This window comes from Capricornis sumatraensis, chromosome 9 (assembly GCF_032405125.1).
Source record: "Capricornis sumatraensis isolate serow.1 chromosome 9, serow.2, whole genome shotgun sequence".
Taxonomy (NCBI): domain Eukaryota; kingdom Metazoa; phylum Chordata; class Mammalia; order Artiodactyla; family Bovidae; genus Capricornis; species Capricornis sumatraensis.
In genome coordinates this window covers 40,307,029-40,333,291 of record NC_091077.1, presented here as the reverse complement: position 1 = coordinate 40,333,291, position 26,263 = coordinate 40,307,029, and positions in this window count along the sequence as shown.

Below are 26,263 nucleotides of genomic sequence, written 5' to 3'. Positions count from 1 at the left end.
CTTAAAAAAAACACACAGCTATGTGTATGAATTTTCCACTCTGAGGGTAGACGTGGGCAAGCACTGTGTTAGACAGTTCCTTCACTTTGCATGTTGAATTGTGTCTTAGTCCAGTTTTCAAGGAAAACAGAGCCTGAGAAAAATATGTGCTGACACTTTAACATATCCCTTCAGTGAGGGCTTCATCTACTTATCTTCCTTCAATGAATGATTTGAAACACTCCTCATGTGTACCACCACTACAAGGGTGGTCTCAAACTTGAGCGTATAGGGGAGTCCTGCAGAGGAGAAGAGTTCCTAAAAACTGATTCTGGGCCCACCATTGCCTCTCTAATTGATGAAGTTTTCAGTGGGGCCTAGAATCTGAATTCTTAACAAGACCTCAGGGCACGGTGATACTGAAGATATGGGATTATTCTCTGAGAACCACAAACCATCATTGTGTCACTCCTAAATTTTACTTCAGCACGTCACCTCCTCTGCAAAGCTCTGGGCCCTTCAGCTTTAGGCCCTAGCACCCTGACAGCATTTTGTATAAACAGTGTTTCCTTTATCGTCTTGATAATTTTATTTTAGAAATGAAGGTGTAAAGAGTTCATGTTGAAATATTGTCTCTTGATTGTGCCTGTGGGCAGCTGCTCATCATAGCACAAACCTGATTTTGAAGAAGTTGATCTCCTCCCTCAATACCCATTAGTTGCATGTGTGTAGAGATAACATTTCTGAAGATCTTGTGTTAAATCTGGGGAATTTCAGAGGAAGAAGCTATGAGTAAGAGATAAAGGAAAAATCAGAGAGAGGAAGAGCTGAGGATGTAGAATACCAGATGTGAAATCAGAGGAGTATTTTATAGCCCAAACCTGCCCTTGCCCTGGAAGGATTCTGGGGTAAAAGAGGAGGTGATCAGCACAAAACACATCCCCAAACGAGTCTGTACCTTTGTGGAATACCCTAGAACCTGAATCTGAAGAGCTTACATTCCCATAACCTGGGAAGTACATGAAACCCAGTGCCCACTTTGGACAGTTCCCCTGCAGAACAATCTGGAGCCTCAGCAGTATAGACCAGGAAAGCATACATGCTGTGAGCTGGGGCAACCCCAGAGTGGTCTATACACTGCGAACACTCTCCACACACACCAGTGATATTTGTTTGCAGTATTCCTCCCTCCCCAGAGCACAACTGAACAAGTGAGCCTAAATAAGTAACCACCTTCGCCCCCTTGTGTCACGGCAGAAATTAGACACTGAAGAGACTTGCAAAAAGAGGAAACCAAAATAAACAAAGAAGAGGGAACTGCTCTGGAAGTGACAGATGCAACAGATTAAAACCCTATCGTTACCATTGACTAAGCATTGGAAGGGGCCTATAGACCTTGAGAAGAAGTATAAGCTGGAACAAGGAACTATCTGAAATTGAACTGACCCCACACTGCCCTCAACAGCTCCAGAGAAATTCCTAGATATATCTTGCTATTATCCTTTTTTATTTTTTTATTTTTAAGTTCTTTATTACTCCTTTAATTTTCATTTTTATAACTATTACCTTGCCAAAAAAAACTCCTATTTTTAAAGCAAATTTCATATATATATTTTTTATAATTTTTGTGATTTTGTTTTATATTTTTAATATTGTATTTTTGAGAGTTTAACCTCTACTCTAGATTTTTCATCTTTGCTTTTTGGTATTTGTTATCAATTTTGTACCTTTAAGAGTCTAATCTTCAGTACCCATTTTTACCTGGTGGTGTGATTACTGGTTTGATTGCTCTCTCCCCTTTGACTCTCCTTTTTCTTCCCCACATCACCTCTATCTCCTCCCTCCCCCTTCTCTTCTCTGCTTAACTCTGTGAATCTCTTTGCATGTTCTGGGCTGTGGAGAACACTTAGGGAGCTGATTACTGGCTAGACTGGTCTCTCTCCTTTTGACTCCCCCTCTTCTCCTCCTGGTCACCTCTATCTCCTTCCTCCCTCTTCTCTTCTCTATGTAACTCCGTGAACCTCTCTGAGTGTTCCAAACTGTGAAGAGAACATAGGGAATTGATTACTGGCTAGATTGCTCTCTCCCCTTTTGATCCCCCTCTTCTCCTCCTGGTCACCTCTATCTCCCTCCTCCCTCTTCTCTTCTCCATGTAACTCTGTGAACCTCTCTGGGTGTCCCTTGCTGTGGAGAATCTTTTCACCATTAACCTAGATGTTTTATCATTAAAGCTGGATGGATGGAGAAGTATTGAGGCTACTGTAAGAATAAGACTAAAAGCCAGAGGCAGGAGGCTTAAATCCAAAACTTAAGAACACCAGAAACCTCCTGACTCCAGGGAACATTAATCAATAAGAGCTCATCCAAAAGCCTCCATACCTACCCTGAAACCAAGCTCCATCCAAGAACCAACAAGTTTCAGAACAAGACATACCATGCTAATTCTGCAGCAACACAGGAACATAACCTTGAGCATTAAAATACAGGTGCCAAAAGTCACACCAAAACAATAGACACCTCAAAACTCACTAGTCGACACTTCACTGCACTCCAGAGAGAAGAGATCCAGCTCCACCCAGCAGAACACTGACGCAAGCTTCCTTAACCAGGAAACCTTGACAAGCCACTCATCCAATCCCACCCACAGGCAGAAACCTCCACAATAAAGAAGAACCACAGACTTTCAGCATACAGAAAGGCCACACCAAACATAGCAATTTAAACAAAATGAAAAGAAAGAGGAATATTCAGCAGGTAAAGGAACATGATAAATGCCCACCAAACCAAACCGAAGAGGAGGGAGTCTACCTGAAAAAGAATCTAGAATAATGATAGTAAAGATGATCCAAAATCTTGAAAACAAAATGGAGTTACAGATAAATAGCCTGGAGACAAGGATTGAGAAGGTGCAAGAAATGTTTAACAAGGATCTAGAAGAAATAAAAAAGAGTAAATCAATAATGAATAATGCAATAACTGAGATCAAAAGCACTCTGCAGGGAACAAACAGTAGGATAACTGAGGCAGAAGATAGGATAAGTGAGGTGGAAGATAGAATGGCAGAAATAAATGAAGCAGAGAGAAAAAAAGAAAAAAGAATTTTAAAAAATGAGGACAACCTCAGAGACCTCTGGGACAATGTTAAATGCCCCAACATTCGAATCATAGGAGTCCCAGAAGAAGAAGAAAAAAAGAAAGACCATGAGAAAATACTTGAGGAGATAATAGTTGAAAACTTCCCTAAAATGGGGAAGGAAATAGCCACCCAAGTCCAAGAAACCCAGAGTTCCAAACAAGATAAACCCAAGGCAAAACACCCCAAGACATATATTAATCAAATTATTGAAGATCAAACACAAAGAGCAAATATTAAAAGCAGCAAGGGAAAAGAAACAAATAACACACAAGGGGATCCCCATAAGGATAACAGCTGATCTTTCAATAGAAACTCTTCGGGACAGAAGGGAATGGCAAGACGTACTTAAAGTGATGAAAGAGAAAAACCTACAACCCAGATTACTGTACCCAGCAAGGATCTCATTTAAATATGAAGGAGAAATCAAAAGCTTTACAGACAAGCAAAAGCTGAGAAAATTCAGCACCACCAAACCAGCTCTTCAACAAATGCTGAAGAATCTTCTCTAGAAAGGAAATACAGAAAAGGTTTATAAAGTTGAACCCAAAACAACAAAGTAAATGGAAATAGGATCATACTTATCAATAATTACCTTAAATGTAAATGAGTTGAATGCCCCAACCAAAAGACAAAGATTGGCTGAATGGATACAAAAACAAGACCCCTATATATGCTGTCTACAAGAGACCCACCTCAAAGCAAGGGGCACTTACAGACTGAAAGTGAAGGGCTGGAAAAAGATAGTTCATGCAAATGGAGACCAAAAGAAAACAGGAGTAGTGATACTTATATCATAAAATAGACTTTGAAATAAAGGCCATGAAAAGAAACAAAGAAGACACTACATAATGATCAAAGGGTCAATCCAAGAAGAAGATATAACAATTATAAATATATATGGACCCAACATAGAAGCACTTCAATATGTAAGGCAAGTGCTAACAAGTATGAAAGGGGAAATTAACAATAACACAATAATAGTGGGAGACTTTAATACCCCACTCACACTTATGGATAGATCAATTAAACAGAAAATTAGCAAGGAAACACAATTTTTAAATGATGCAATGGACCAGTTAGATCTAATTGATATCTAAAGGACATTTCGCACCAAAATAATGAATTTCACCTTTTTCTCAAGTGCACACAAAACATTCTCCAGGATAGATCATATCCTGGGCCATAAATCTACCTTGGTAAATTTTTTAAAAATTGAAATCATTTCAAGCATCTTTTCTGATCACAATGCAGTAAGATTAGTTGTCAACTACAGGGAAAAAAAAACTATTAAAAATACAAACATACGGAGGGTAAACAACACCCTTCTGAATAACCAACAAATCAAAGAAAAAATTTTTAAAAATCAAAATATGCATAGAAACAAATGAAAATGAAAACATGACAACATAAAACCTATGGGATTCAGGAAAACCCGTGGTAAGGGGAAGGTTCATAGCAATACAAGCTTACCTCAAGAAACAAGAGAAAAATCAAATAAATAACCAAACTTTACACCTAAAACAACTAGAAAAAGAATAAATGAAGAATTCCAGGGTTAGTAGAAGGAAAGAAATCACAAAAATTATGGCAGAAATAAATGAAAAAGAAACAAAGATTATAGCAAAAATCAACAAAACTGAAAGCTGGTTCTTTGAGAAGATAAATAAAATAGACAAACCATCAGCCAGACTCATCAAGAAACAAAGGGAGGAGAATCAAATCAACAAAATTAGAAATGAAAATGGAGAAATCACAACAGACAACACAGAAATACAAAGGATCGTAAGAGACTACTTTCAGCAACCATATGCCAATAAAATGGACAACTTGCAAGAAATGGAAAAATTCTTAGAAAAATATAACCTTCCAAAACTGAACCAGGAAAAAATAGAAAATCTTAACAGACCCATCACAATCCAGCAAATCAAAACTAATCAAAAATCTTCCAACAAACAAAATCCCAGGATCAGATGGCTTGACAGCTGAATTCTACCAAAAATTTAGAGAGGAGTTAACACCTATCCTACTCAAACTCTTCTAGAAAATTGCAGAGGAGGGTAAACTTCCAAACTCATTCTATGAGGCCACAATCACCCTAATACCAAAACCAAACAAAGATGCCACAAAAAAAGAAAACTACAGGCCAATATCACTGATGAACATAGATGCAAAAATCCTTAACAAAATTCTCGCAAACAGAATTCAACAACATATTAAAAAGATCATACATCATGACCAAGTGGGCTTTATCCCAGGGATGCAAGGATTCTTTAATACTCACAAATCAACTAACGTGATACACCACATTAACAAATTGAAAGATAAAAACCATGTGATTCTCTCAATAGATGCAGAGAAAGCCTTTGACAAAATTCAACATGCAGTATTGATTTAAAAAAAAAAATAGACCCGCCAGAAAGCAGGCATAGAAGGAACATAACTGAACATAATAAAAGCCATATATGATAAACCCACAGCAAACATTTTCCTCAATGGTGAAAAATTGAAAGCATATCCTCTAAAGTCAGAAACAAGACCAGGATGCCCACTCTCACCACTACTATTCAACATAGTTTTGGAAGCTTTAGCCACAGCAATAAGAGAAGAAAAAGAAATAAAAGGAATCCAGATTGAAAAAGAAGTAAAACTCTCACTGTGTGCCAAAGACATGATTCTCTACATAGAAAACCCTTAAGACTCCACCAGAAAATTACTAGAGCTAACCAATGAATATAGTAGAGTTGCAGGATATAAAATCAACACGCAAAAATCCCTTGCATTCTTATACACTAACAATGAGAAAAGAGAAAGAGAAATTAAAGAAACAATTTCATTTACCATTTCAACAAAAAGAATAAAATACTTAGAAATCGTCTCCAAGGCAAACCATTCAATATCACAGTTATCCAAGTCTATGCCCCAACCAGTAAAGCTGAAGAAACTGAAGTTGAACGGTTTTATGAAGACCTACAAGACCTTTTAGAGCTAACACCCAAAAAAGATGTCCTTTTCATTATAGGGGACTGGAATGCAAAAGTAGGAAGTCAAGAAACACCTGGAGTAACAGGTAAATTTGGCTTTGGAATGCGGAATGAAGCAGGGCAAAGACTAATAGAGTTTTGTCAAGCAAATGCACTGGTCATAGCAAACACCCTCTTCCAACAACACAAGAGAAGACTCTATACATGGACATCACCAGATGGTCAACACCGAAATCAGATTGACTATATTCTTTGCAGCCAAAGATGGAGAAGCTCTATAAAGTCAACAAAAACAAGACCAGGAGCTGACTGTGGCTCAGATCATGAACTTATTACCAAATTCAGACTCGAAGAAAGTAGGGAAAACCACTAGACCATTCAGGTATGACCTAAATCAAATCCCTTATGATTATACAGTGGAAGTGAGAAATCAATTTAAGGGCTTAGATCTGATCGATAGAGTGCCTGATGAACTATGGAATGAGGTTCATGACATTGTACAGGAGACAGGGATCAAGACCATCCCCATGGAAAAGACATGCAAAAAAGCAAAATGGCTGTCTGGGGAGGCCTTACAAATAGCTGTGAAAAGAAGAGAGGCGAAAAGCAAAGGAGAAAAGGAAAGATATAAGCATCTGAATGCAGAGTTCCAAAGAATAGCAAGAAGAGATAAGAAAGCCTTCTTCAGTGATCAGTGCAAAGAAATAGAAGAAAACAACAGAATGGGAAAGACTAGAGATCTCTTCAAGAAAATTAGAGATACCAAGGAAACTTTTCATGCAAAGATGGGCTCGATAAAGGAAAGAAATGGTATGGACCTAACAGAAGCAGAAGATATTAAGAAGAGGTGGCAAGAATACACGGTCTATGTTTCCTAGAAGAAAACATAGGCAAAACACTCTCTGACATAAATTGCAGCAGGATCCTCTATGATCCACCTCCAAGGGTAATGGAAATAAAAGCAAAAATAAACAAATGGGATCTAATTAAACTTAAAAACTTTTGCACAACGAAGGAAACCATAAGCAAGGTGAAAAGACAGCCTTCAAAATGGAAGAATATAATAGCAAATGAAGCAACTGACAAGGAATTCATCTCAAAAACACACAAGCCACTCATGCAGAAAAATAAAAGGCCCAATCAAAAAATGGGCCAAAGAACTAAACAGACATTTCTCCAAAGAAGACATACATATGGCTAACAAACACATGAAAAGATGCTCAACATCACTCATTATCAGAGAAATGCAAATCAAAACCACAATGATGTACCATCTCATGCGGGTCAAAATGACTGCTATCAAAAAGTCTACAAACAATAAATGCTGGAGATGGTTGGAGAAAAGGGAGCCCTCTTACATTGTTGGTGGGAATGCAAACTAGTACAGCCACTATGGAGAACAGTGTGGAGATTCCTTAAAAAACTGGAAATAGAACTGCCTTACAACTCAGCAATCCCACTGCTGGGCAAACATTCCGAGTAAACCAGGACTGAAAGAGACATGTGTACCCCAATGTTCATCGCAGCACTGTTTACAAAATCTAGCACATGGAAGCAACATAGATGTCCATTGGCAGACAAATGGATAAGAAAGTTGTGGTACATATACACAATGGAATATTACTCAGCTATTAGAAAGAACACATTTGAATCAGTTCTAATGAGGTGGTTGAAACTGGAGCCTATTATACAGAGTGAAGTAAGTCAGAAAGAAAAACACCAATACAGTATATTAACGCATATATATGGAATTCAGAAAGATGGTAACAATGACCCTATATGTGAGACAGCAAAAGAGACACAGAGGTAAAGATGGGATGATTTGAGAGAATAGCATTGAAAACATGTTATTACCATATGTAAAACAGATCGCCAGTCCAGGTTCGATGCATGAGACAGGGTGCTCAGGGCCAGTTAGTGGGATGGCCCTGTAGGATGGGATGGGGAGGGAGATAGGAGAGGGGTTCAGGATGAGGAACACATGTACACCCATGGCTAGTTCATGTCGATATATGGCAAAAAGAAAACCCACTACAATATTGCAAAGTAATTAGCCTCCAATTAAAACAAATAAATTAATTAAAACAATTTAAAAAAAAAAGATCCACAGGAATGTCCCCTCTGAGAATGCTGAAGCTTGTACCCAGGTTCTTGGGTTCATGTCTGGTTGGCATGACAATTGAGAATCTCACATTGAAGTCCTACCACCTCATGGCAGAGGTTTAGATGCAGACACTACTGGGCATCACAGCCCCAAAGAACCTTTGCTCTCTTTAACTTTTAAGCTGACTTTTTCCTTTCTTTTACAACTGTTACCAAATTAAACATATGGTCCCCCTACTTGGATCATAGATTGGGCAAAGCCTGTCTTAGCCAAGAGCTTATTCTTTCCATGTGAGTTCCCACAGACAAAAATGAAACCAAATTTTGGATTGTAGCAGTGCAAGCTTTATTCAATGACCAGAGAATGGAGAATCGGGGACTTAGTTCACAAACCAACTTCTTGCCTTAGTGCCAAGTGGGATTAACTTTTAAGAGATAAGGACAATGACAAGTGAGGTTATGATGGGAAGAAATAGGCATTTGTTTTTTTTGGAAAAAATATGGCTTTTCTGGAACTGGGTTGCCATCCCTTTTTGGTTTTTTTAGTAAGTGACTTCTGGTCATGGCGGTAGGAATTGTGCCACTTAGTATGTCAATGTAGTAAAATCAATGTATGATGAGACAGGGTCTGTTGGAGGTCAGATTTGTCACCATCTTGGATTCAGAGCTGGTTCTATCTGTTTGTTTGTTTGTTTTCCTTTCTCTTCCTATGACTTCTTTGTCTGTGTCCAGACTCTATGATGTAAAGACATATGTTGCTTCTTGTTCAAGAGTTGTGTTGGTGGGTTTTTAGCAAGGGTCTGCAGTAACTCTGATAACAAACTCAATCAACTTTTTTGGGCCTGCAGTCCAGATCATGGTAAATTATTGTCTTTGTGTTGTGCACAGCACACTTTTTGCTTTTAATATTGGCTCATTAGGGAATCAAGTCCCATTCCTGTCCCATTCCCTCATTTTACTCCTCTTCCACAAGATGCATTTGTTTCTTTTGATACAAATCATTGAATTCAATTTTATCTTTAAAATTTCTGTGCAGTATTTTTTTAATTTATTTAATTTTAATCGAAGGGTAATTGCTTTACAATATTGTGTTGATCAATATGAATCAGCCATGGGTACATGCATGTCCTCTCCCACCTGAACTTCCCTCCCATCTCCCATCCCATTTCACCCTTCTAGGTTGAACTGAGCACCAGATTTGAATTCTCTATATCATATAGCAAATATCTGCCAAGTATCTAATTTTGCATATGGTAATGTATATGTTTCAATGCTACTCTGTCAATTCATCCCACCCTCTCCTTCCTGCTCTGTGTCCACAAGTCTGTTTTCTTAGTCTGCATCTCCATTGCTGCCCTGCAGATAAGTTCATCAATACCATCTTTCTAGATTCCATATATATATGTTAATATATGATATTTGTCTTTCTCTTTATGACTTACTTCACTCTGTATAATAGGCTCTAGGTTTATCCACCTCGTTAGAACTGACTCAAATATGTTCCTTTTTATGGCTGAGTAATAGTCCATTGTGTATGTGTACCACAACTTCTTTCTCCATTCATCTGTCAATGGACATCTAGTTAGCTTCTCTGTCCTAGCTATTATAAATAGTACAGCAATGACCAATGGTGTACATGTCTCTTTTTAGATTATGGTTTCCTCAGGGTGTGTGGAATTGTTGGGTCACATAGTAGTTTTATTCCTAGTTTGTCTTTCTTTCTTTCTGTTTTTGCTTTTTAAAAAATTATTTATTTTTAATTGAAGGTAATTGCTTTACATACTGTGTTGGTTTCTGTTAAGCATCAACATGACTCAGCCATAGGTACACCTATGTCTCCTGCTGAATCTCTAAGTCTGATAGCCCAGATGAAGTTGCTGGGCACTCACTCACCACTTTTCTTTTCCCACACAGGAGTGGTCACCTCCACCAGATAAATCAGTCCCATACAGTGTTTTCCTAGGGAGACAAGCAAAGAAAATATTGCTGTGACCAACTCTATTGCAGCAAGACTTGCATTTTTCTTATTATTTCCCTCCAATGATGTAACTGGATTCTCCTTTCAGGAACGCCATACTTCTACATATTCTTCCATGGATGAATACCTACATGGCTTAGAATTAACCTCACTTTTTGCCTAATAGACTGAGGAGTCTAGGTAGTTTCTCTGGCTCTGCTAGTTCTGCAGCCATATAGAGATTTGTTTGTTTGTACCAGCTTTGCTCATGGGTGAAACTTATGCCAAGTCCTTGGGAATAGTTGCTGTGTTCCAGGGCCCTGATGCCCAGGAGGCTGGAGCCAAAATGCAGGAGAAGCAGCAATTCTCTTGTCCACATAAGAACCCTTTTTTCCACTGGGCCTTCCTGGACCTCAATAATGTCTTCCAGATGGTGGTGTAAATGAGGCCAAGACAGAAAATGCAGCAACCTCTTTTTTGTGTTGCTAAAAGTCTGCAGACCATTAGTTTCTGCTTTGAGCTATAGGTGTAACAAGGGTATCAGCTGGTGCAGAGAATGTGGCAAAATGTAAGCGAGTGATTTCTAAGTGTTCAGTTCAATTCAGTTCAATTCAGTCACTCAGTCATGTCCAACTCTTTGCGACCCCATGGACTACAGCATTCCAGGCCTCCCTGTCCATCACCAACTCCCAGAGTTTACTCAAACTGATATCCATTGACTTGGTGATACCATCCAACCATCTCATCCTCTGTCATCCCCTTCTCCTCCTGCCTTCAACCTTTCCCAGCATGAGGGTCATTTCCAATGAGTCTGTTCTTTGCATCATGTGGCCAAAGTATTGGAGTTTCAGCTTCAGCATCAACACTTCCAATGAATATTCAGGACTGATTTCCTTTAGGATCAACTGTTTGGATCTCCTTGCTGTCCAAGGGACTCTCAAGAGTCTTCTCCAATACCACAGTTCAAAAGCATCAGTTCTTCAGTGCTCAGCTTTCTTTATAGTACAGCTCTCACATACACACATGACTACTGGAAAAACTATAGCTTGGACTAGACGGACCTTTGTTGGCAAAGTAATGCCTCTGGCTTTTAATATGCTGTCTAGGTTGGTCATAACTTTTCTTTCAAGAAACAAGTGTCTCTTAATTTCATGGGAGCAGTCACCATCTGCAGTGATTTTTGGAGCCCCCATAAATAAAAGTCTGACACTATTTCCACTGTTTCCTCATCTATTTCCCATGAAGTGATGGGACCAGATGCCATGATCTAAGTTTTCTGAATGTTGAGTTTTAGGCCAACATTTTCACTCTCCACTTTCACTTTCATCAAGAGGCTCTTTAGTACCTCTTCACTTTCTGCCATAAGGGTGGTGTCATCTGGGTTTCTGAGGTTAGTGATACTTCTCCCAGCAATCTTGATTCCAGCTTGTGCTTCCTCCAGCCCAGGTTTCTCATGATGTACTCTGCATATAAGTTAAATAAGCAGGGTGACAATATACAGCCTTGACATACTCTTTTTCCTTTTTGGAACCAGTCTGTTGTTTCATGTCCAGTTCTAACTGTTGCTTCCTAACCTGCAGGTCAGGTGGTCTGATATTCCCATCTTTTTCAGAATTTCCCACAGTTTATTGTGATCCACACAGTCAAAGGCTTTGGCATAGTCAATCAAGCAGAAATAGATAGTTTTCTGAAATTCTCTTGCTTTTTCGATGATCCAGCAGATGTTGGCAATTTGATCTCTGGTTCCTCTACCTTCTCTAAAACCAGCTTGAACATCTGGAAGTTCACGATTCACATATTGCTGAAGCCTGGCTTGGATAATTTTGAGCATTACTTTGCTAGTATGGGAGATGAGTCCAATTGTGCGGTTGTCGTTTTTGTGTCCTCGTGAAGTTGCTCAGTTGTGTCCGACTCTTTGTGACCGCATGGACTGTAGCCTACCAGGCTCCTCCCTCCATGGGATTCTCCAAGCAAGAGTACTGGAGTGGGTTGCCATTTCCTTCACCAGTGAATCATCCCAACCCAGGGATCGAACCCAGGTCTCCTGCATTCCAGGCAGACGCTTTAACCTCTGAGCCACCAATTGTGCAGCAGTTTGAGCATTCTTTGGCATAGCCTCTCTTTGGGATTGGAATGAAAACTGACATGGTCCTGTGGCCGCTGTTGAGTTTTCCAAATTTGCTGTCATATTGAGTCCAGCACTTTCACAGCATCATCTTTTAGGATTTGAAATAGCTCAACTGGGATTCTATCACCTCCACTAGCTTTGTTCGTAGTGATGTTTCCTAAGGCCCCCTTAACTTCACATTCCAGGATGTCTGGCTCTATGTGAGTAATCACACCATCATGATTATCTGGGTCATGAGGATCTTTTTTGTATAGCTCTTCTGTGTATTCTTGCCACCTCTTCTTAATATCTTCTGCTTCTGTTAGGTGCATACCATTTCTGTCTATTGTGCCCATCTTTGCATGAAAAGTTTTCTTGGTATCTCTAATTTTCTTGAAGAGATCTCTAGTCTTCCCCATTCTGTTGCTTTCCTCTATTTATTTGCACTGACCACTGAGAAAGACTTTGCTTAATGTCTAGTGCATAATTAAATTTCCATAATGAACATGAATATATCTTTTTAGAGATAGTTTTTAGATTAAGAATCTAAATTAGACCCCCTAAGTCCCTCTTTCCTTTGTACATCCCCATGCCAGGGACTCATTCTTGTGGTACTTCCTTCCTGTAGAATGAACTCAAGTCCACTTTTGTTTTCTGTTTCCTAATAATCACTGTAGTTGAAGTACATTGTATTTGTTTCTTATTTACTCAGATGTTGTTTATAACTTGCAAATGACAACGTTCTTGTCTCTGGAAATTTTGTGGATACAATTTGGAATGTTTCCCTTGTTGACTGGGTAAAAATTGCAGAGTCCCAAAGTTGAGAATTATGTATTTGGTGGCCTTACTGAGGATTAGTAACCAGGAAAGTCTCTCAGATAACTTTGAGGAACAGTTCCAAAGCATTAAGGGAGGAGCCAGGGTATACTGGATATTTTCCTAAAACACAAAAACCAAAAACTTATAGTTGAACATTAAAAATTACCACTAATCACACAAAAAACTAAAATATATAAAGTTAATAGTTTTAGTTATTTTTTATGTAAGGGCAGATGGAAGAGTCTGAGCTTATTGAAATCATTCTTCTGATATGCATCTTAACATCTAGGGCCAGTATCCTGTTTTTCTCCATACTGAATTTCAGTCAGGATGCAGCTGCCCTGGCTGATGGCTTTAAGATCCCAACATGTTTTGTTTACTGAAATGACAGGTGACATTCTTTGTCCACACCCTCATATGAGAAAAAGAGACAATGAGCTCACACAAGGTCTCCTGGGTTCTATGGCTCAAGCAGATTTGAAAAGCTAAAGAGAAGTCACTCAGTCACGTCCACCTCTTTGCAACCCCATGGACTGTAGCCTACCAGGCTCCTCTGTCCATGGGATTTTCCAGGCAAGAGTACTGGAGTGGGTTGCCATTTCCTTCTCCAGGGGATCTTCCTGACCCAGGGATTGAACCCAGGTCTCCCGTATTGCAGGGAGACATTTTACCATCTGAGCCACCAGGGAAGCCCAAGCAGACTTAGGAACACTCTAAGATTTTGTGTGAATTCTTGAGGGTGGCTTTTTATAGGGATGGGGGGCAACAGAGAGCATGGTGGTGGTGGTGGTGGATATTAATTAGAGATTTAATGAAAATCTCAAAGTCCCTTCGACCAAGGAAAGCTGTGACACCTGACTTAAAAGGGCACTCCCCTCAATCCTTTCAAGTGAATCAATCCTGGGATCTCACTGCCATAGGAGAGAAGAAAAATGAGAGGGCAGAAGTAGGAGAAGAAGGCAGTTAAGGATAGAGTCAAAGACTGAGCAGAGAGAGAAAGTTACGAGAAAGGCAGTTTCTGTGACAGAGACCCTCAAGATGGGCAGAGATAAAATCTTGGTCTTAATATCAAGCCCTTTGCGGCTTGCCTGTGTTTTTAATCCAACGCATGTGTAGACCTCAGTAGATAAAAACCAGGCCCAGGACCAAAGTCTGGGCAAGCTCATTCATTATTGGCCCAGTTGAACCACACTGTCCATTGAAAGTGAAAACCAAACTGATCATGCATTATCAGTTAGGCAGATTATTCCTATTACTTTGCATTAGTGAAGTATAATCACCTCACCAGTTTTCAGGTTGGAATGGTCCTAACAGTTTAGGAAAAAAAGAGACTGTAATTCAAGTTTGTTAACTTACTCACTTATGTAAATGCTGGTTTAGTCAGTTGGCCAAAGTAAATGAACAAGTAAGTAAACAAGAAAGAACATTACACATTTTAAGCCATTACATATTTTGGCTCTGATACAGCTGTTTGACACATGAACACTCATAGAGTTTAACATCTTCTCCTGACTACACTTGGTTCTAGATTATTTATTTTTATCCTTTACGTGAGAAAAATATCTATAATACTAGAAAGAAAATGGGAATGGTGAAGTGGTGGGGGCCAGTATCCAGCCATATAGGCATGTGTGAGGAAGCATGACCACCTTCTTCTTGTTCCGTATTCACCTCTTCATTCCTTCCATCATTTCTTCCTCCACCCACAGCTCTAATCAGCTCTGGTTTGAGGACAGCATTGTAGTGCCAGGAACAGCCTATACAGGAAGGTAGGTATTGGTTTGGGAGACGGAAGGGACAGTGAGCCTGGTCTCCCCAGGTGCTTGCTGGCCCTGTGCTACAATCCCAGATGCCCCCTCTTCTCCTTTCTTCCCTTGTCCTTCCTCTCACTCTTCACCCCAGGCTGCAGAGAGATTCCCACAGGCTGGGTCTGTCACTAGGCAGGTGTATCTTGACTCCTCCCCAGGGATGGCCTTTACTCATGTTCACTTCTGTAAGAGAGTCTCTTGTCTTGAGGCTCCTCCCAGGTGAGGAAGCTCCCAGTTGAGTTCAGTGTGCTCTGCATCTTGGGTCAGCTCTTCCTCATCAGCAGCTATCCAAGCACCTATTTCTTGAGGGAAATTTACATTAAAAAAAATATCACCTGGCATTTCAGTAAACAAAGGATGCTGCAGCTACCAAGTCATCAGCCTCCACAGACAATCAGGATGGTGCACACTGAGAGGAAATAAGGATGGAGATAAACAGGATACTGGCCCTAGATGGCTAAGATGCATATGAAGGAAATAATTCAAAAAGCCCAGACTCTTGCATCTTCCTGTGAAGCGATAGACACTCACTCATGTCTGACTCTTTTTGACCCTATGGACTGTAGCCCACCAGGCTCCTCTGTCCATTGAATTCTCCAGGAAAGAATACTGGAGTGGGTCGCCATTTCCTTCTCCAGGGGATCTTCTCAACCCAGGGATTGAACACAGGTCTCCTGCGTTGCAAGTGGAGTCTTTACCATCTATGCCACCAGGGAAGCCCCCTCGCATCTTCCTATACATAGAAAAGTATTAGATTGAGGACCAAGATGGCAGAGGAATATTTAGATATGGAGTGCATATCTCTCTATGGATGCATCAGGAATACATCCACAGATGCAGCATTTCCCACAAAATACCAGCTAGATGATAGTAGGAGTCCTTGACCACCAGAGATTTTATGGATACGTGCCTGGCCGGGTAAGATGAAAGAAAGTAAGGGGAAGGAAAAGAGCACACAGGACTGGGTCTGTTCCTGGGAGTGGGGTAACTGAAGCAGGGGAGAGACTCCCACATCCAGGGAAATTTATTGAGACAGAAACAAAGCAGTTGAGGCTGTCAGAGAAGGGTGAAGCAACTGATACTTGACAGTCTGAATAGAGTAAGAACCACAAAGACAATCCATGATGCAGCCTCACATACCTGGGACTGGGATGTGGATCCGCTGGTACACATGGGAGCTGGAAGTGAGAGTGTGGGGACTGGAGAGCAATCCTGGGGTGAGGACTGCTGTTGAATGCAGGGAGATGGCCTGATGGAACGGGAGGGAAGAAATCCACAATGGAGAATGCCTTTGGTGGGAAGCCAGGTGGACACGGAGTCACATGCAGGGGACTTAGCCACCACTGTTGGCTCTCTTTCCCCACACCCTGGCACCAACACCTGCACAATAGAGAAGAACCCCAGCCAGGGCTGCCCTTTGAGAGCTAGCTTCTGAAGCTAGAAAAGGCACCTAATTGAGTAATATCTATTGCACCCATGGCCACCAGCTTCCCTGTGCACCTGTCACATTTGGGGTCCTCATGATCCAAGCAGCCACAACACCTCCATCCCTGTCCTCACTGGGGCAGACCCAAGTCCCCAAAGGCAGCCTTGGGAGCAGACTTCTGCAGATGATCCACAAGCAGAGGTGGAGATAAACCCACAGGTGAGCTCCAGGGGCAAAGCAACTAAGGAAGAGGATCAAAAACCTTCCCATCAGTTGCACAAATGCAGATAACATCCAAGTCTACAATCAACTAGGTAGACTCTGTGTCTGTGGAATATATGAAACCACAGTGAGTATTTTTAACAAAAGAGAGCACTGTAGCTCTGACAGCCATGGACATTGGAGGCATCTGATTATGTCCAACAAAATAAAACTGGAAGTCCCCTACTTTTTACTTCTGCTGAAGAAGGAATTCATAGGGCCTGGACTCCATCTTAGGCCTGTTCATGCTTGGCCACCTTTCCAATGGACTCTGAACTCTGTGTTTAGTGCCTATGAAAACGATAGAAGGATAAGACCCCCTCCAGACAGGGGAACCTTGAAGATCGTATCTAGGTAACTCATCGCCTAAGAGAAAACATACACTAATCACCCCTTCCTCCAGCCAGGCCATAAATTTTTCTGTATCTATCGGAGTGTAACCTCAGGTTTATTGATTATTGGCTAATTGTTTGACTGTTTGAGCACATGAGCACATAGCACGTGAATGATGGGGTTATTGGGATTGTATTTTCCTTGGTTTATGTAAGTCTCAAGGAATTCGGGGTGATGGGTTCAGACACGTACACATGGCATATAAAAGATTTTCACAAATGCTGGTCAGGGTCCTTGGCTAAGAGGAGACTCTGCCTTGGGCCCGCCGGTGTAATAAACTGCACTCCACTATCTGCATTGTTCTTCTGAGTGAGTTTGCTTCCCAGAATGCATGGCTACAACACTGTTCCTATGTAGGACTCAGGAGAAGCACCACAGTAATATTGACTTACACGCTTAACATTCTTAATATTTTAAAGATCTTAGTTCACTACTAGTATTAATAAAAGAATGCTAAGCCATGGGTTAAGTACTAATATAGTCACAATTATTTATTAACTGCATATATGAATAATTTTATTGGTATACAACAGGTCTCATAACCATAAACTAAAAGGAGAAAATGAAAATACTTAGAAAAATAACATACATAAGAATTTTAGTATTTTCTATTCTTGCCCCATGAGATATCTAGCTCACCTCTTTAACTGATGCCCCTCATTCAATGAATGACTATCATATCTTTAAAAGGAGTCAGTTTTCTTGATCATTAAAAGTCATGTTTCTTCAATGAGGCTCTTGAGGAGAAAGATGGACAGCCTGAACAGAAAACCAATATAGTCCCCATGGATTCCGGTTGACTACTAAAAGCGTAATTAATTTTAATTCATATCTTGGAAGTTTATCTCAACTGTAAGAACCAAACAACTGACTGATAGCTAATAGCAACATACTTCTGTACCTAAAAATATATATGTATTTGTTATTTCTCTGAATTTTAAATTTAACTTTTTTTTTTTTTTTTTTAGATTAAATCCCATGGATGGAGAAGTCTGCTAGGCTACAGTCCATGGGGTTGCAAAGAGTCGCATGCGACTGAGCAACTTCACTTTCACTTTCACTTTCTGGACCATTTTTAAAGTCTTTATTGAAATTTGTTACAATATTGCTTCTGTTTTATTTGTAACTGTTGAGGGAGCTTGTTTACTTTTTCATTTTATTTTTTTAACTGGACAAAAATCACAAATATCACTTCTGTTTTATGTTCTGGTTTTTTGGCCATGAGGCATGTGGGATCTTGGCACCCAACCAGGAACTGAACATTCACCACCTGCATTGGAAGGTGAAGTCCTAGCCACAGGATGGCCACGGCAGTCTGGAAGTTCCAACATGCAAAAATTGGGGGATTGGCAAAAAATACAATGGAATAGACAGGAAAAAAGACTGACCATAAATTTGGTCTTAGATCAAATGCCTGAATGAAAGAGAAAGAGGGTAATGAAAAGAACACTTTTATAAGAACCCCTCTGCTATTTTGCACAACATGAATATATTCTTTTAAAAAAGTGAAGTGTAATAAAAAATTTTACTCATCTTCATGATAATGTGGAATTGCTAGAATGTGTTATTTAATGAATAATATTTATATAGAGATTTTTGCACTCAGGTTGGTAGATAATTATTAGGTATATATTCTATATGACAAATAATATTGTGAGCAGTGTTTTATTATTATATTAATGAAAAAGTTATTTTCCTCATCAGATTTGCTGTATTCTATGAATATCTTTATAAGATCTATGAGTGGACTTCGTGAGCATAAAGTGATAATGGGAATTGAAGGAAGCAAGGGGAGAAAGGTTTTGTTCTGTGAACAGCTCTGAGCTTACTAAAAAGTCCTGTATCCATGGCTAATGTTGAGATTGATCACAGACAGAATGTAGACATTAATTTGAGACTCTGCGTGGCCTCAACTTCACTGCTTAAACAGATAGTAACTGTATTTAATTATATTTGTATTTCATCTTACTCTACTGCCTAAAACCAAACCTTGCCTCCCCTCTGATGTAAAAGCTCTGGAACCTGCTACAGTATTAGCAATACTGAGTTTATATCTTCAAAAACTATCACTTGCTTCCAAATGAGGTATCAATAAGCTGAAAGTAATCACAGTTTGGGGAATGAAAACAGCATGCGAACTGTCATAAGTTAGTCCTTCCTTCCTTTATATTGTCAAGTGAAAAATTAGTCCTAACCTGAAAGTGAGAGTTACTTTATTTGGCAGGAAAGTTAAGAACTCTGAGCCTAGGAGAGAGCATCTCAGTAATCTCGAGAGACTGCTCTGAGGAGGTGGAAGAGGGAGTCATATATAAGTTTGTAACAAAGGGGGCAAGCAGTCTGAACATCAAGGATTAAATTAAGTAAGAAAAACTGGATATCCAGTTAGGGAATTTAGCACTCTTCTATGTAAGGGAAGATGCAAGAGCCTGGATTATGGAAGTCATTCCTTTCATATGCATCTCAGTTATCTGGGGCCAGGATCTTGCATTTTTACAGAGGTAGTTTTCTCTTTCTTGAATTTCCTTAGGGTTCACCAGCTTACACTGGAGGGCTATCATCAATGATGACTGTGATCTTTAAGTTCCTTGTGTAGGCAGTGGTGCAAAACCACAATGAAGTTTCCCAAACAAGTTTTTCTCATTCTAAACAAAAGAAGTTTTTATAATAAGTTTGATTTTTATTACATAGGAAATAACAAAACAGTTGTTTACAATGAAAGCACTTTGATTCAGTAATTTGTTAGTTTCTTTGGGCTTCCCTTGTAGCTCAGTCAGTAAAGAATCTGCCTGCAGTGCGCTTTATCACTGTCTGCCCGCTGGGTCCCTTTATCAGTTGGCCAAAACTGTCGACTGAAAAATTAGTCACAGCCTGAAAGCAGAGTTATTCCCTTGCAGCTCAGTCGGTAAAATCCCTGGGTTGGGAAGATCCCCTGGAGAAGGAAATGGCAACCCATTCCAGTATTCTTGCCTGGAACATCTCATGGACAGAGGAACCTGGTGAGCTGCAGTCCATGGGGTCACAAAGAGTTGGGCACAACTGAGCGACTAACACTTACTTACTTACTTACTTAATTTAAAAGAATCCATCATTTGACCACCAATAAACTGTATCTCAACAGAGAGTCAAATCACAAAGATATAAAAAGACCTTTTATAGTCCTTTTGCTGTTGTTCAGTCCCGAAGTCATGTCTTTGTGACCCCATGGACTGCAGCATGCCAGGCTTCCCTGTCCTTCACTATCTCCTGGAGTTGGCTCAAATTGGTGTCCATTTAGTCAATGATGCTATCTAACCATCTAATCCTTTGCTGCTCTCTTCTCCTTTTGCCCTCAGTCTTTCCCAGCATTAGTATGTTTTCCAATAATTTAGCTCTTTACATCAGGCGGCCAACGTGTTGGATCTTCAGCTTTAACATCAGTTCTTCCAAAGAATATTCAGGGTTCCTTTAAGAGTGACTGGTTTGATCTCCTTGCTGTCCATGGGACTCTCAAGAGTCTTCTCCAGCATCACAATTCAAAAGCATCAATTTTTGGGGATTCAGCCTTCTTCATGGTCCAACTCCAGCATTCATACATGATGACTAGAAAAACCTAGCTTTGACTATATGGACCTTTGTTGGCAAAGTGATATCTCTGCTTTTGAATATACTATCTTGGTTTGTCATAGCTTTTCTTCCAAGGAGCAAGTGTCTTTTAATTTCATGTCTGAAGTCACCATCTACAGTGATTTTGTAGCCCAAGAAAATAAAATCTGTTACTGTCTCCACTTTTTCCCCTTCTATTTGCCATGGAGTGATGGGACCAGATGCCATGATCTTTTTGAATGTTGAGTTTTAAGACAGCTATTTCACTCTTGTCTTTCACCCTCATCAAAAAGCTCTTTAGTTCCTCTTCACTTTCTGCCATGAGAGCGGTATCATCTACATAGCTGTGGTTGTTGATATTTCTCCCGGGAATCATGATTCCAGTGTGCGATTCATCCAGCCTGGCATTTCTCATGTTGTACCTTACATATAAGTTAAATAAGCAGGGTGACAATACACAGCCTTGACATACTCCTTACCCAGTTTTGAATCTGTCTGTGTTCCATTCTGGTTCCAACTGTTGCTTCTAATTCTGAACACAGGTTTCTCAGGAGACAAATAAGGTGGTCTGGTATTCCCATCTCTTTAAGAATTCTCCACAGGTTGTGTGATCCACACAATGGCTTTAGCATAGTTGGTGAAGCAGAAGTAGATGTTTTCCTGGAATTCCTTTGCTTTCTTTACGATCCAACAAATGCTAACAATTTGATCTCTGGTTCCTCTGCCTTTTCTAAACCCAGCTTGTAAATCTGGAAGTTCTTGAGTGACATACTGCTGAAGCCTAGCTTTAAGGATTTGGAGCATAACCTTACTAGCATGCCAAATGAGCATAACCGTATGGTAGTTTGAACATTCTTTGGCATTGCCCTTCTTTGGGATTGGAATGAAAACTGGCCTTTTCCAGCCTAGTGACCATTGCTGAGTTTCCAAATTTACTGACATGTTGAATGTCAGCAGCTGAGTGCTAACATGTTGAGTACAGTGTCATCTTTTAGGATTTGAAATAGCTCAGCTAGAATTCCATCACTTCCACTAACTTTGTTTATAATAATGCTTCCTAAGGCCCACTTGACTTCACACTCCAGGATGTCTGGCTCTAGGAGAGCGATCACATCTTCATGGCTCTCTGGATCATTGAGATCTTTTGTTACAGTTCTTCTGTGTATTCTTGCCATCTTTTCTTAATCTCTTCTGCTTCTGTTAGGTCCTTACTGTTTCCTTTATCGTGCCCATCCTTGCATGAAGTGTTCCCTTGATATCTCCAACTTTCTTGAAGAGATCTCCAGCCTTTCCCATTTTATAGGCCTAACACAAACAAATAAACAGACAATAGAATAGCCTAGGAAGGTCAGATAAAACATTTACATCTCAAGTACACAGAGCAATATGAGTTTCCCTTAAGATTTTACCACACTGGCTTTTGATCTTTAACTGTGTGTATATTAAAGTGTTCCCTCAATATTTAGGGTGTGATTTAATTTCTCCAGTTAACTAGGTACTTGCAAGCATAAGCTCCATACATCCTACGACGGAGCACCTCAGTGTCTTTTGACTGATCTGCAGGTATTCCTCGGTAACTTTGAACAGAGCCCCCCTCCCCACTGCCTTCCACTGGGTGGTATTTCCTTGGTACCTTTCAAGCAGCCCCCCTCAGTATCTTTCAATTGGGCAGGTATTCCTCAATATCTTTCAACCAAGTTTCACTCAGTATCTAGTCCATGGGGTGGGTATGTTCCAGTGTCTTTCAACACTCCCCACCCCACCATATCTTTCAACTGAGAGGGGACAATACCTGCTAAATCCCACCAAATAAAAATTCAGGCTCTTCAACCAATACAGGAGATCTGAGAACCAGGAGAGATTTACTCAAATGTATTCTGAACTCCGAGGAAGTAGGTGGGGACGAGTGTGCCTCTGCTGGTACCAAGGCTCCAGTTTCTCGTAGAGTTCAGGCAGAGGAGAGGAATCTGCTCTGGGTCCCTTTATCAGCTGGCCAAAACTGTCGACTGAAAAATTAGTCACAGCCTGAAAGAAGAGAGTTATTTTATTTGATGAGAATGTAAAGAACTTTGATCCTGGAAGACAGCATCTCAGTAACCCTGAGAGACTGCTCCAAGGAGGCAGAAGAGTGAGTCAGGCTATATACAAGTTTGTAACAAATGGGGCAGCCAGTCTGAACCTCAAAGATTATTGTTAAGTGACAAAGAATATGAGCTAGGTGTGATAGACTTGGGAAAACTTAGCAAGGCCTATTTGATCAAATTCTTCTCTGTTTCCCATTGTTCCTGCCTGGCATGGCAAACATTTGTTTACCAAACATTTGGTTATCCATCACCCTGTAAATTGATTTTTCCCCTTTGAAGTTCCGTCTCTTACCTCTGCTGCTGCTAAGTCGCTTCAGTCGTGTCCGACTCTGTGCTACCCCATAGACGGCAGCCCACCAGGCTCCTCTGCCCGTGGGATTTTCCAGGCAAGAGTACTGGAGTGGGGTGCCATTGCCTTCTCCCTTAACCTCTTCTTCTAATCCCAAATGGCATATAAGCATCAGTTGCCTGAATGCCTGTGTGCTTCATATTATGGAGGCCCCATACATACAAAATTAAATTTTATTTTTGCTCCTAATAAGCTATCTCAGGTCATTTCAATTCAGAGGCCAGCCATAAACATCTACAAGGGTAGAGGAAAGTTATTTTCTCCCCTACAACAGGCTCAATCCTGACCTTGTAACCGGGAAGGGTCAATTTTGACTCTTCCATGCTAGATTTGTTTCCTTGACTTTAATGTTTGTTTTGTGCTGCTTTTGTTATTATGATCATACATACTGTCCTATCTCAGAGAACCCTGACCCCTCTGCCAGATCCTTAAACTAAAGTGCCTTCGTTTATTTCCCAGAGAGATAATCTGACCCTGCTCACTTGTGAATGACTGTAAAAAAGAAAAAAATCAACACATCCCCCTGCTTGAGGCTTGCCATTCTAGGAGATATTTGGAAGAATTAAATAGTCTTTTCACTTGGTTTCCTTACCTCTCCCCCATGTCTGATCCATAAAAGAACCTGGTATCCAGACCCAGACAAGAGGGTTATTTTGAGACATTAGATTGCCATCTTCTGTATCAGCTGGCTTTCAGAATAAAATCATATTCCTTACCTCAACACCTCATCTCTCTGATTCATTGCCCTCTCCTGTGGCAAGCATGGCAAGCTTGGATTGGACTTGGAAACAAATTAATCACTGGTATTTTTCTCCTTCCTTGTTGCCCTGAAGAGCTGGAATCACTGATGACTGGCATCCTTGTTTATTGATAAGGTAGGATATACTCCATATCTCATTTTCCAGCATCACCTATGTGCTGGAGGTACTGAGATCTCCCCTGACCGCAGGTATAAATATCTCATTTTTTATACAGCATTTCCCACTTGTATGTCTAGGACAATCTTTACTAACTGAACAGAGTCAAACCTAACTCAAGCCCCCATTCCTGTCCTCCCAGTCTTTCCTCTTCCAGATAATGTCAACACTACCCTTCATTTGCACATGGGGCAATCCACATAATTTTCTTTCCCTCATACTTTTCACCCACAGTCTTGTGATCTGACCAACTCTATCCAGGGTCTAGTTACTCCTCCCATTTCCACCACTCTTGTCCTAGCCCTGCGTGGTTCTCAGCTCCCTCACTGTCCTAACCATCTGAAAAGGATCACCAGATCTTCTGCACCAAACCATAGCTCTCTACCAGACAAGCCTACCCCTCAGGCCTCCAAACGAAAAGCCAGCATCTCACCACTGCAAATACAAAGAGTTTGTAAAGTAATATGTTTGCTTTGGGAAAATAGTATGGTTTAATTGTACAAAATTGCACGTTCATAAACCTTGGGCCCCTGCATTTTCACTCCTAAGATGGCACCTGTAGGTCACTATGAAAAAATGTACAAGGGACATATAAAGTGTTCCTAACAGCAGTCTTCATAACTGTGAGGAAGGAGAGGATAGCCATTGACAATAAGGGCTAAAGAGAGCTTTGCGGAACTGAAAAGAATACATAGATAAATAAATATTACTAGTATAATGTTGAGTTTAAATTAAGAACCAGCCTGAAAAAAAAAAAAAGAAAGTTAGTTGCTCAGTCATATCTGACCCTTTGCCATCCCTATAGTCTGCCAGGCTCCTCTGTCCATGGAATTCTCCGGGCAAGGGTACTGTAGTAGGTTGCCAATTAAAAAGATCTCAGTTCTTTCTATATTGATTCTGTGCATATTCTTTTATATGTATTCAATCATGAATCTTTCCCATCTTCCATAGTTTGGGGACATAAGAGAAATACTCTGTCTGTCATATAGAGACAACAAGTGCTATGATGGAAGAAAGACTGAGAAATCACTGAAAGAGGAGATGGAGACAAGAGAGACTGGCATTCCAGGCAGGAAGAAATGCAAGGCAAACACACAGACTCACAAATGAACTTGACAGCTGCCTGTGGATGTAGATGAACACACAAAGACACCCACTGAAAACCCTTCGTAGTAAAATAAGAAAACCAAGTTCATGCCTTCCCCTTCTCTGGTCTGAACTGTCCAAAGGTTGGGACCTAATGCCCTGAATGCACATCTCACAGTCCATAGTCAGAACTTCTGCTCCTAAATGCCCTGTGATCACATGAACCTCCCTCAGGACAAGGGGCCCCACACACCTGTCATGGTCACTAATGGGCACCTGCCAGGAGGAATTATTCACTGGACACTAACACAACTGCTGCCTCTGTAGGAGGTCTGGCCCCATCAGAGGTCTGTGAGCCTCTACAAAATTGCCTTCTCCCTGCACAGAGTAGGGAAAGAAAGTAGAATCTGGACAGAATCCACAAGAGATATACAAAATTTTCCTATTGCACTTTAGAGCCACACTTTGAAAAACTTTACTAAGTTTGAGTTTCTGCTTTCAGGCTAATCTATTAGATGCCTGAAATGATTTGGAATTGGATTCAAAAGAATTCGCAAGGTCCAGGAAAGCAGTCAAATTCAATCGTTTTTTGGTTGTGTCACTTCCTCTCACATTTCCCCACCTTCTGGCAAACCCTCAACCCATGTGATGCATGCACGGTCATCCCTTCACCATCAAACACTAAGCAGGCTGGAGTATTGACCAAGAGGCTGAGTGCGAGGCCTCCATTTGAGACCAGACTAGGACTCAGGAACCTATTCTGACCTCAAATGGTAAGCAAAGCAGGAAACAAGAGAAAAGGGAAGGAATACAGTCATAAAATGCCTTGCCTGGAGCTCTCAGCCTGGGGTGTGGGCCAGAAGCTTTCAGCCTGAGTTCATTAAGAAAATCCTCTGCAACTTGTTTAACTATACAAGGAGTTTCTCAAGTAGAAAATGAGTATTGTCTTTCCATTACCCTGCAAAGGTTCACTAAGCTTTTCTGTGGCAGTGGGCGCTGTTCTGTAGTGACTGACATGACTACACCTCTAATATCTTGGTCTCCTTAGAACATGTCATATTCAGGATGAGGCAGGTATATCTGGACATCCATGTGGTCTCTGAAACGCAGAGGCAAAGCACACACCTCCTGGTTTGCAGACGAAGGTAAAGGATCAGGAAATTATCTGTCTCCTGGTCTCAGTAAGATAAGCAAAGTCTAACAGGTCTAATAAACAATCTCCAGATTCTTATAGAATTGCAATCTCACCTGCCCAGGCTCAGGCCCTCCACCAAC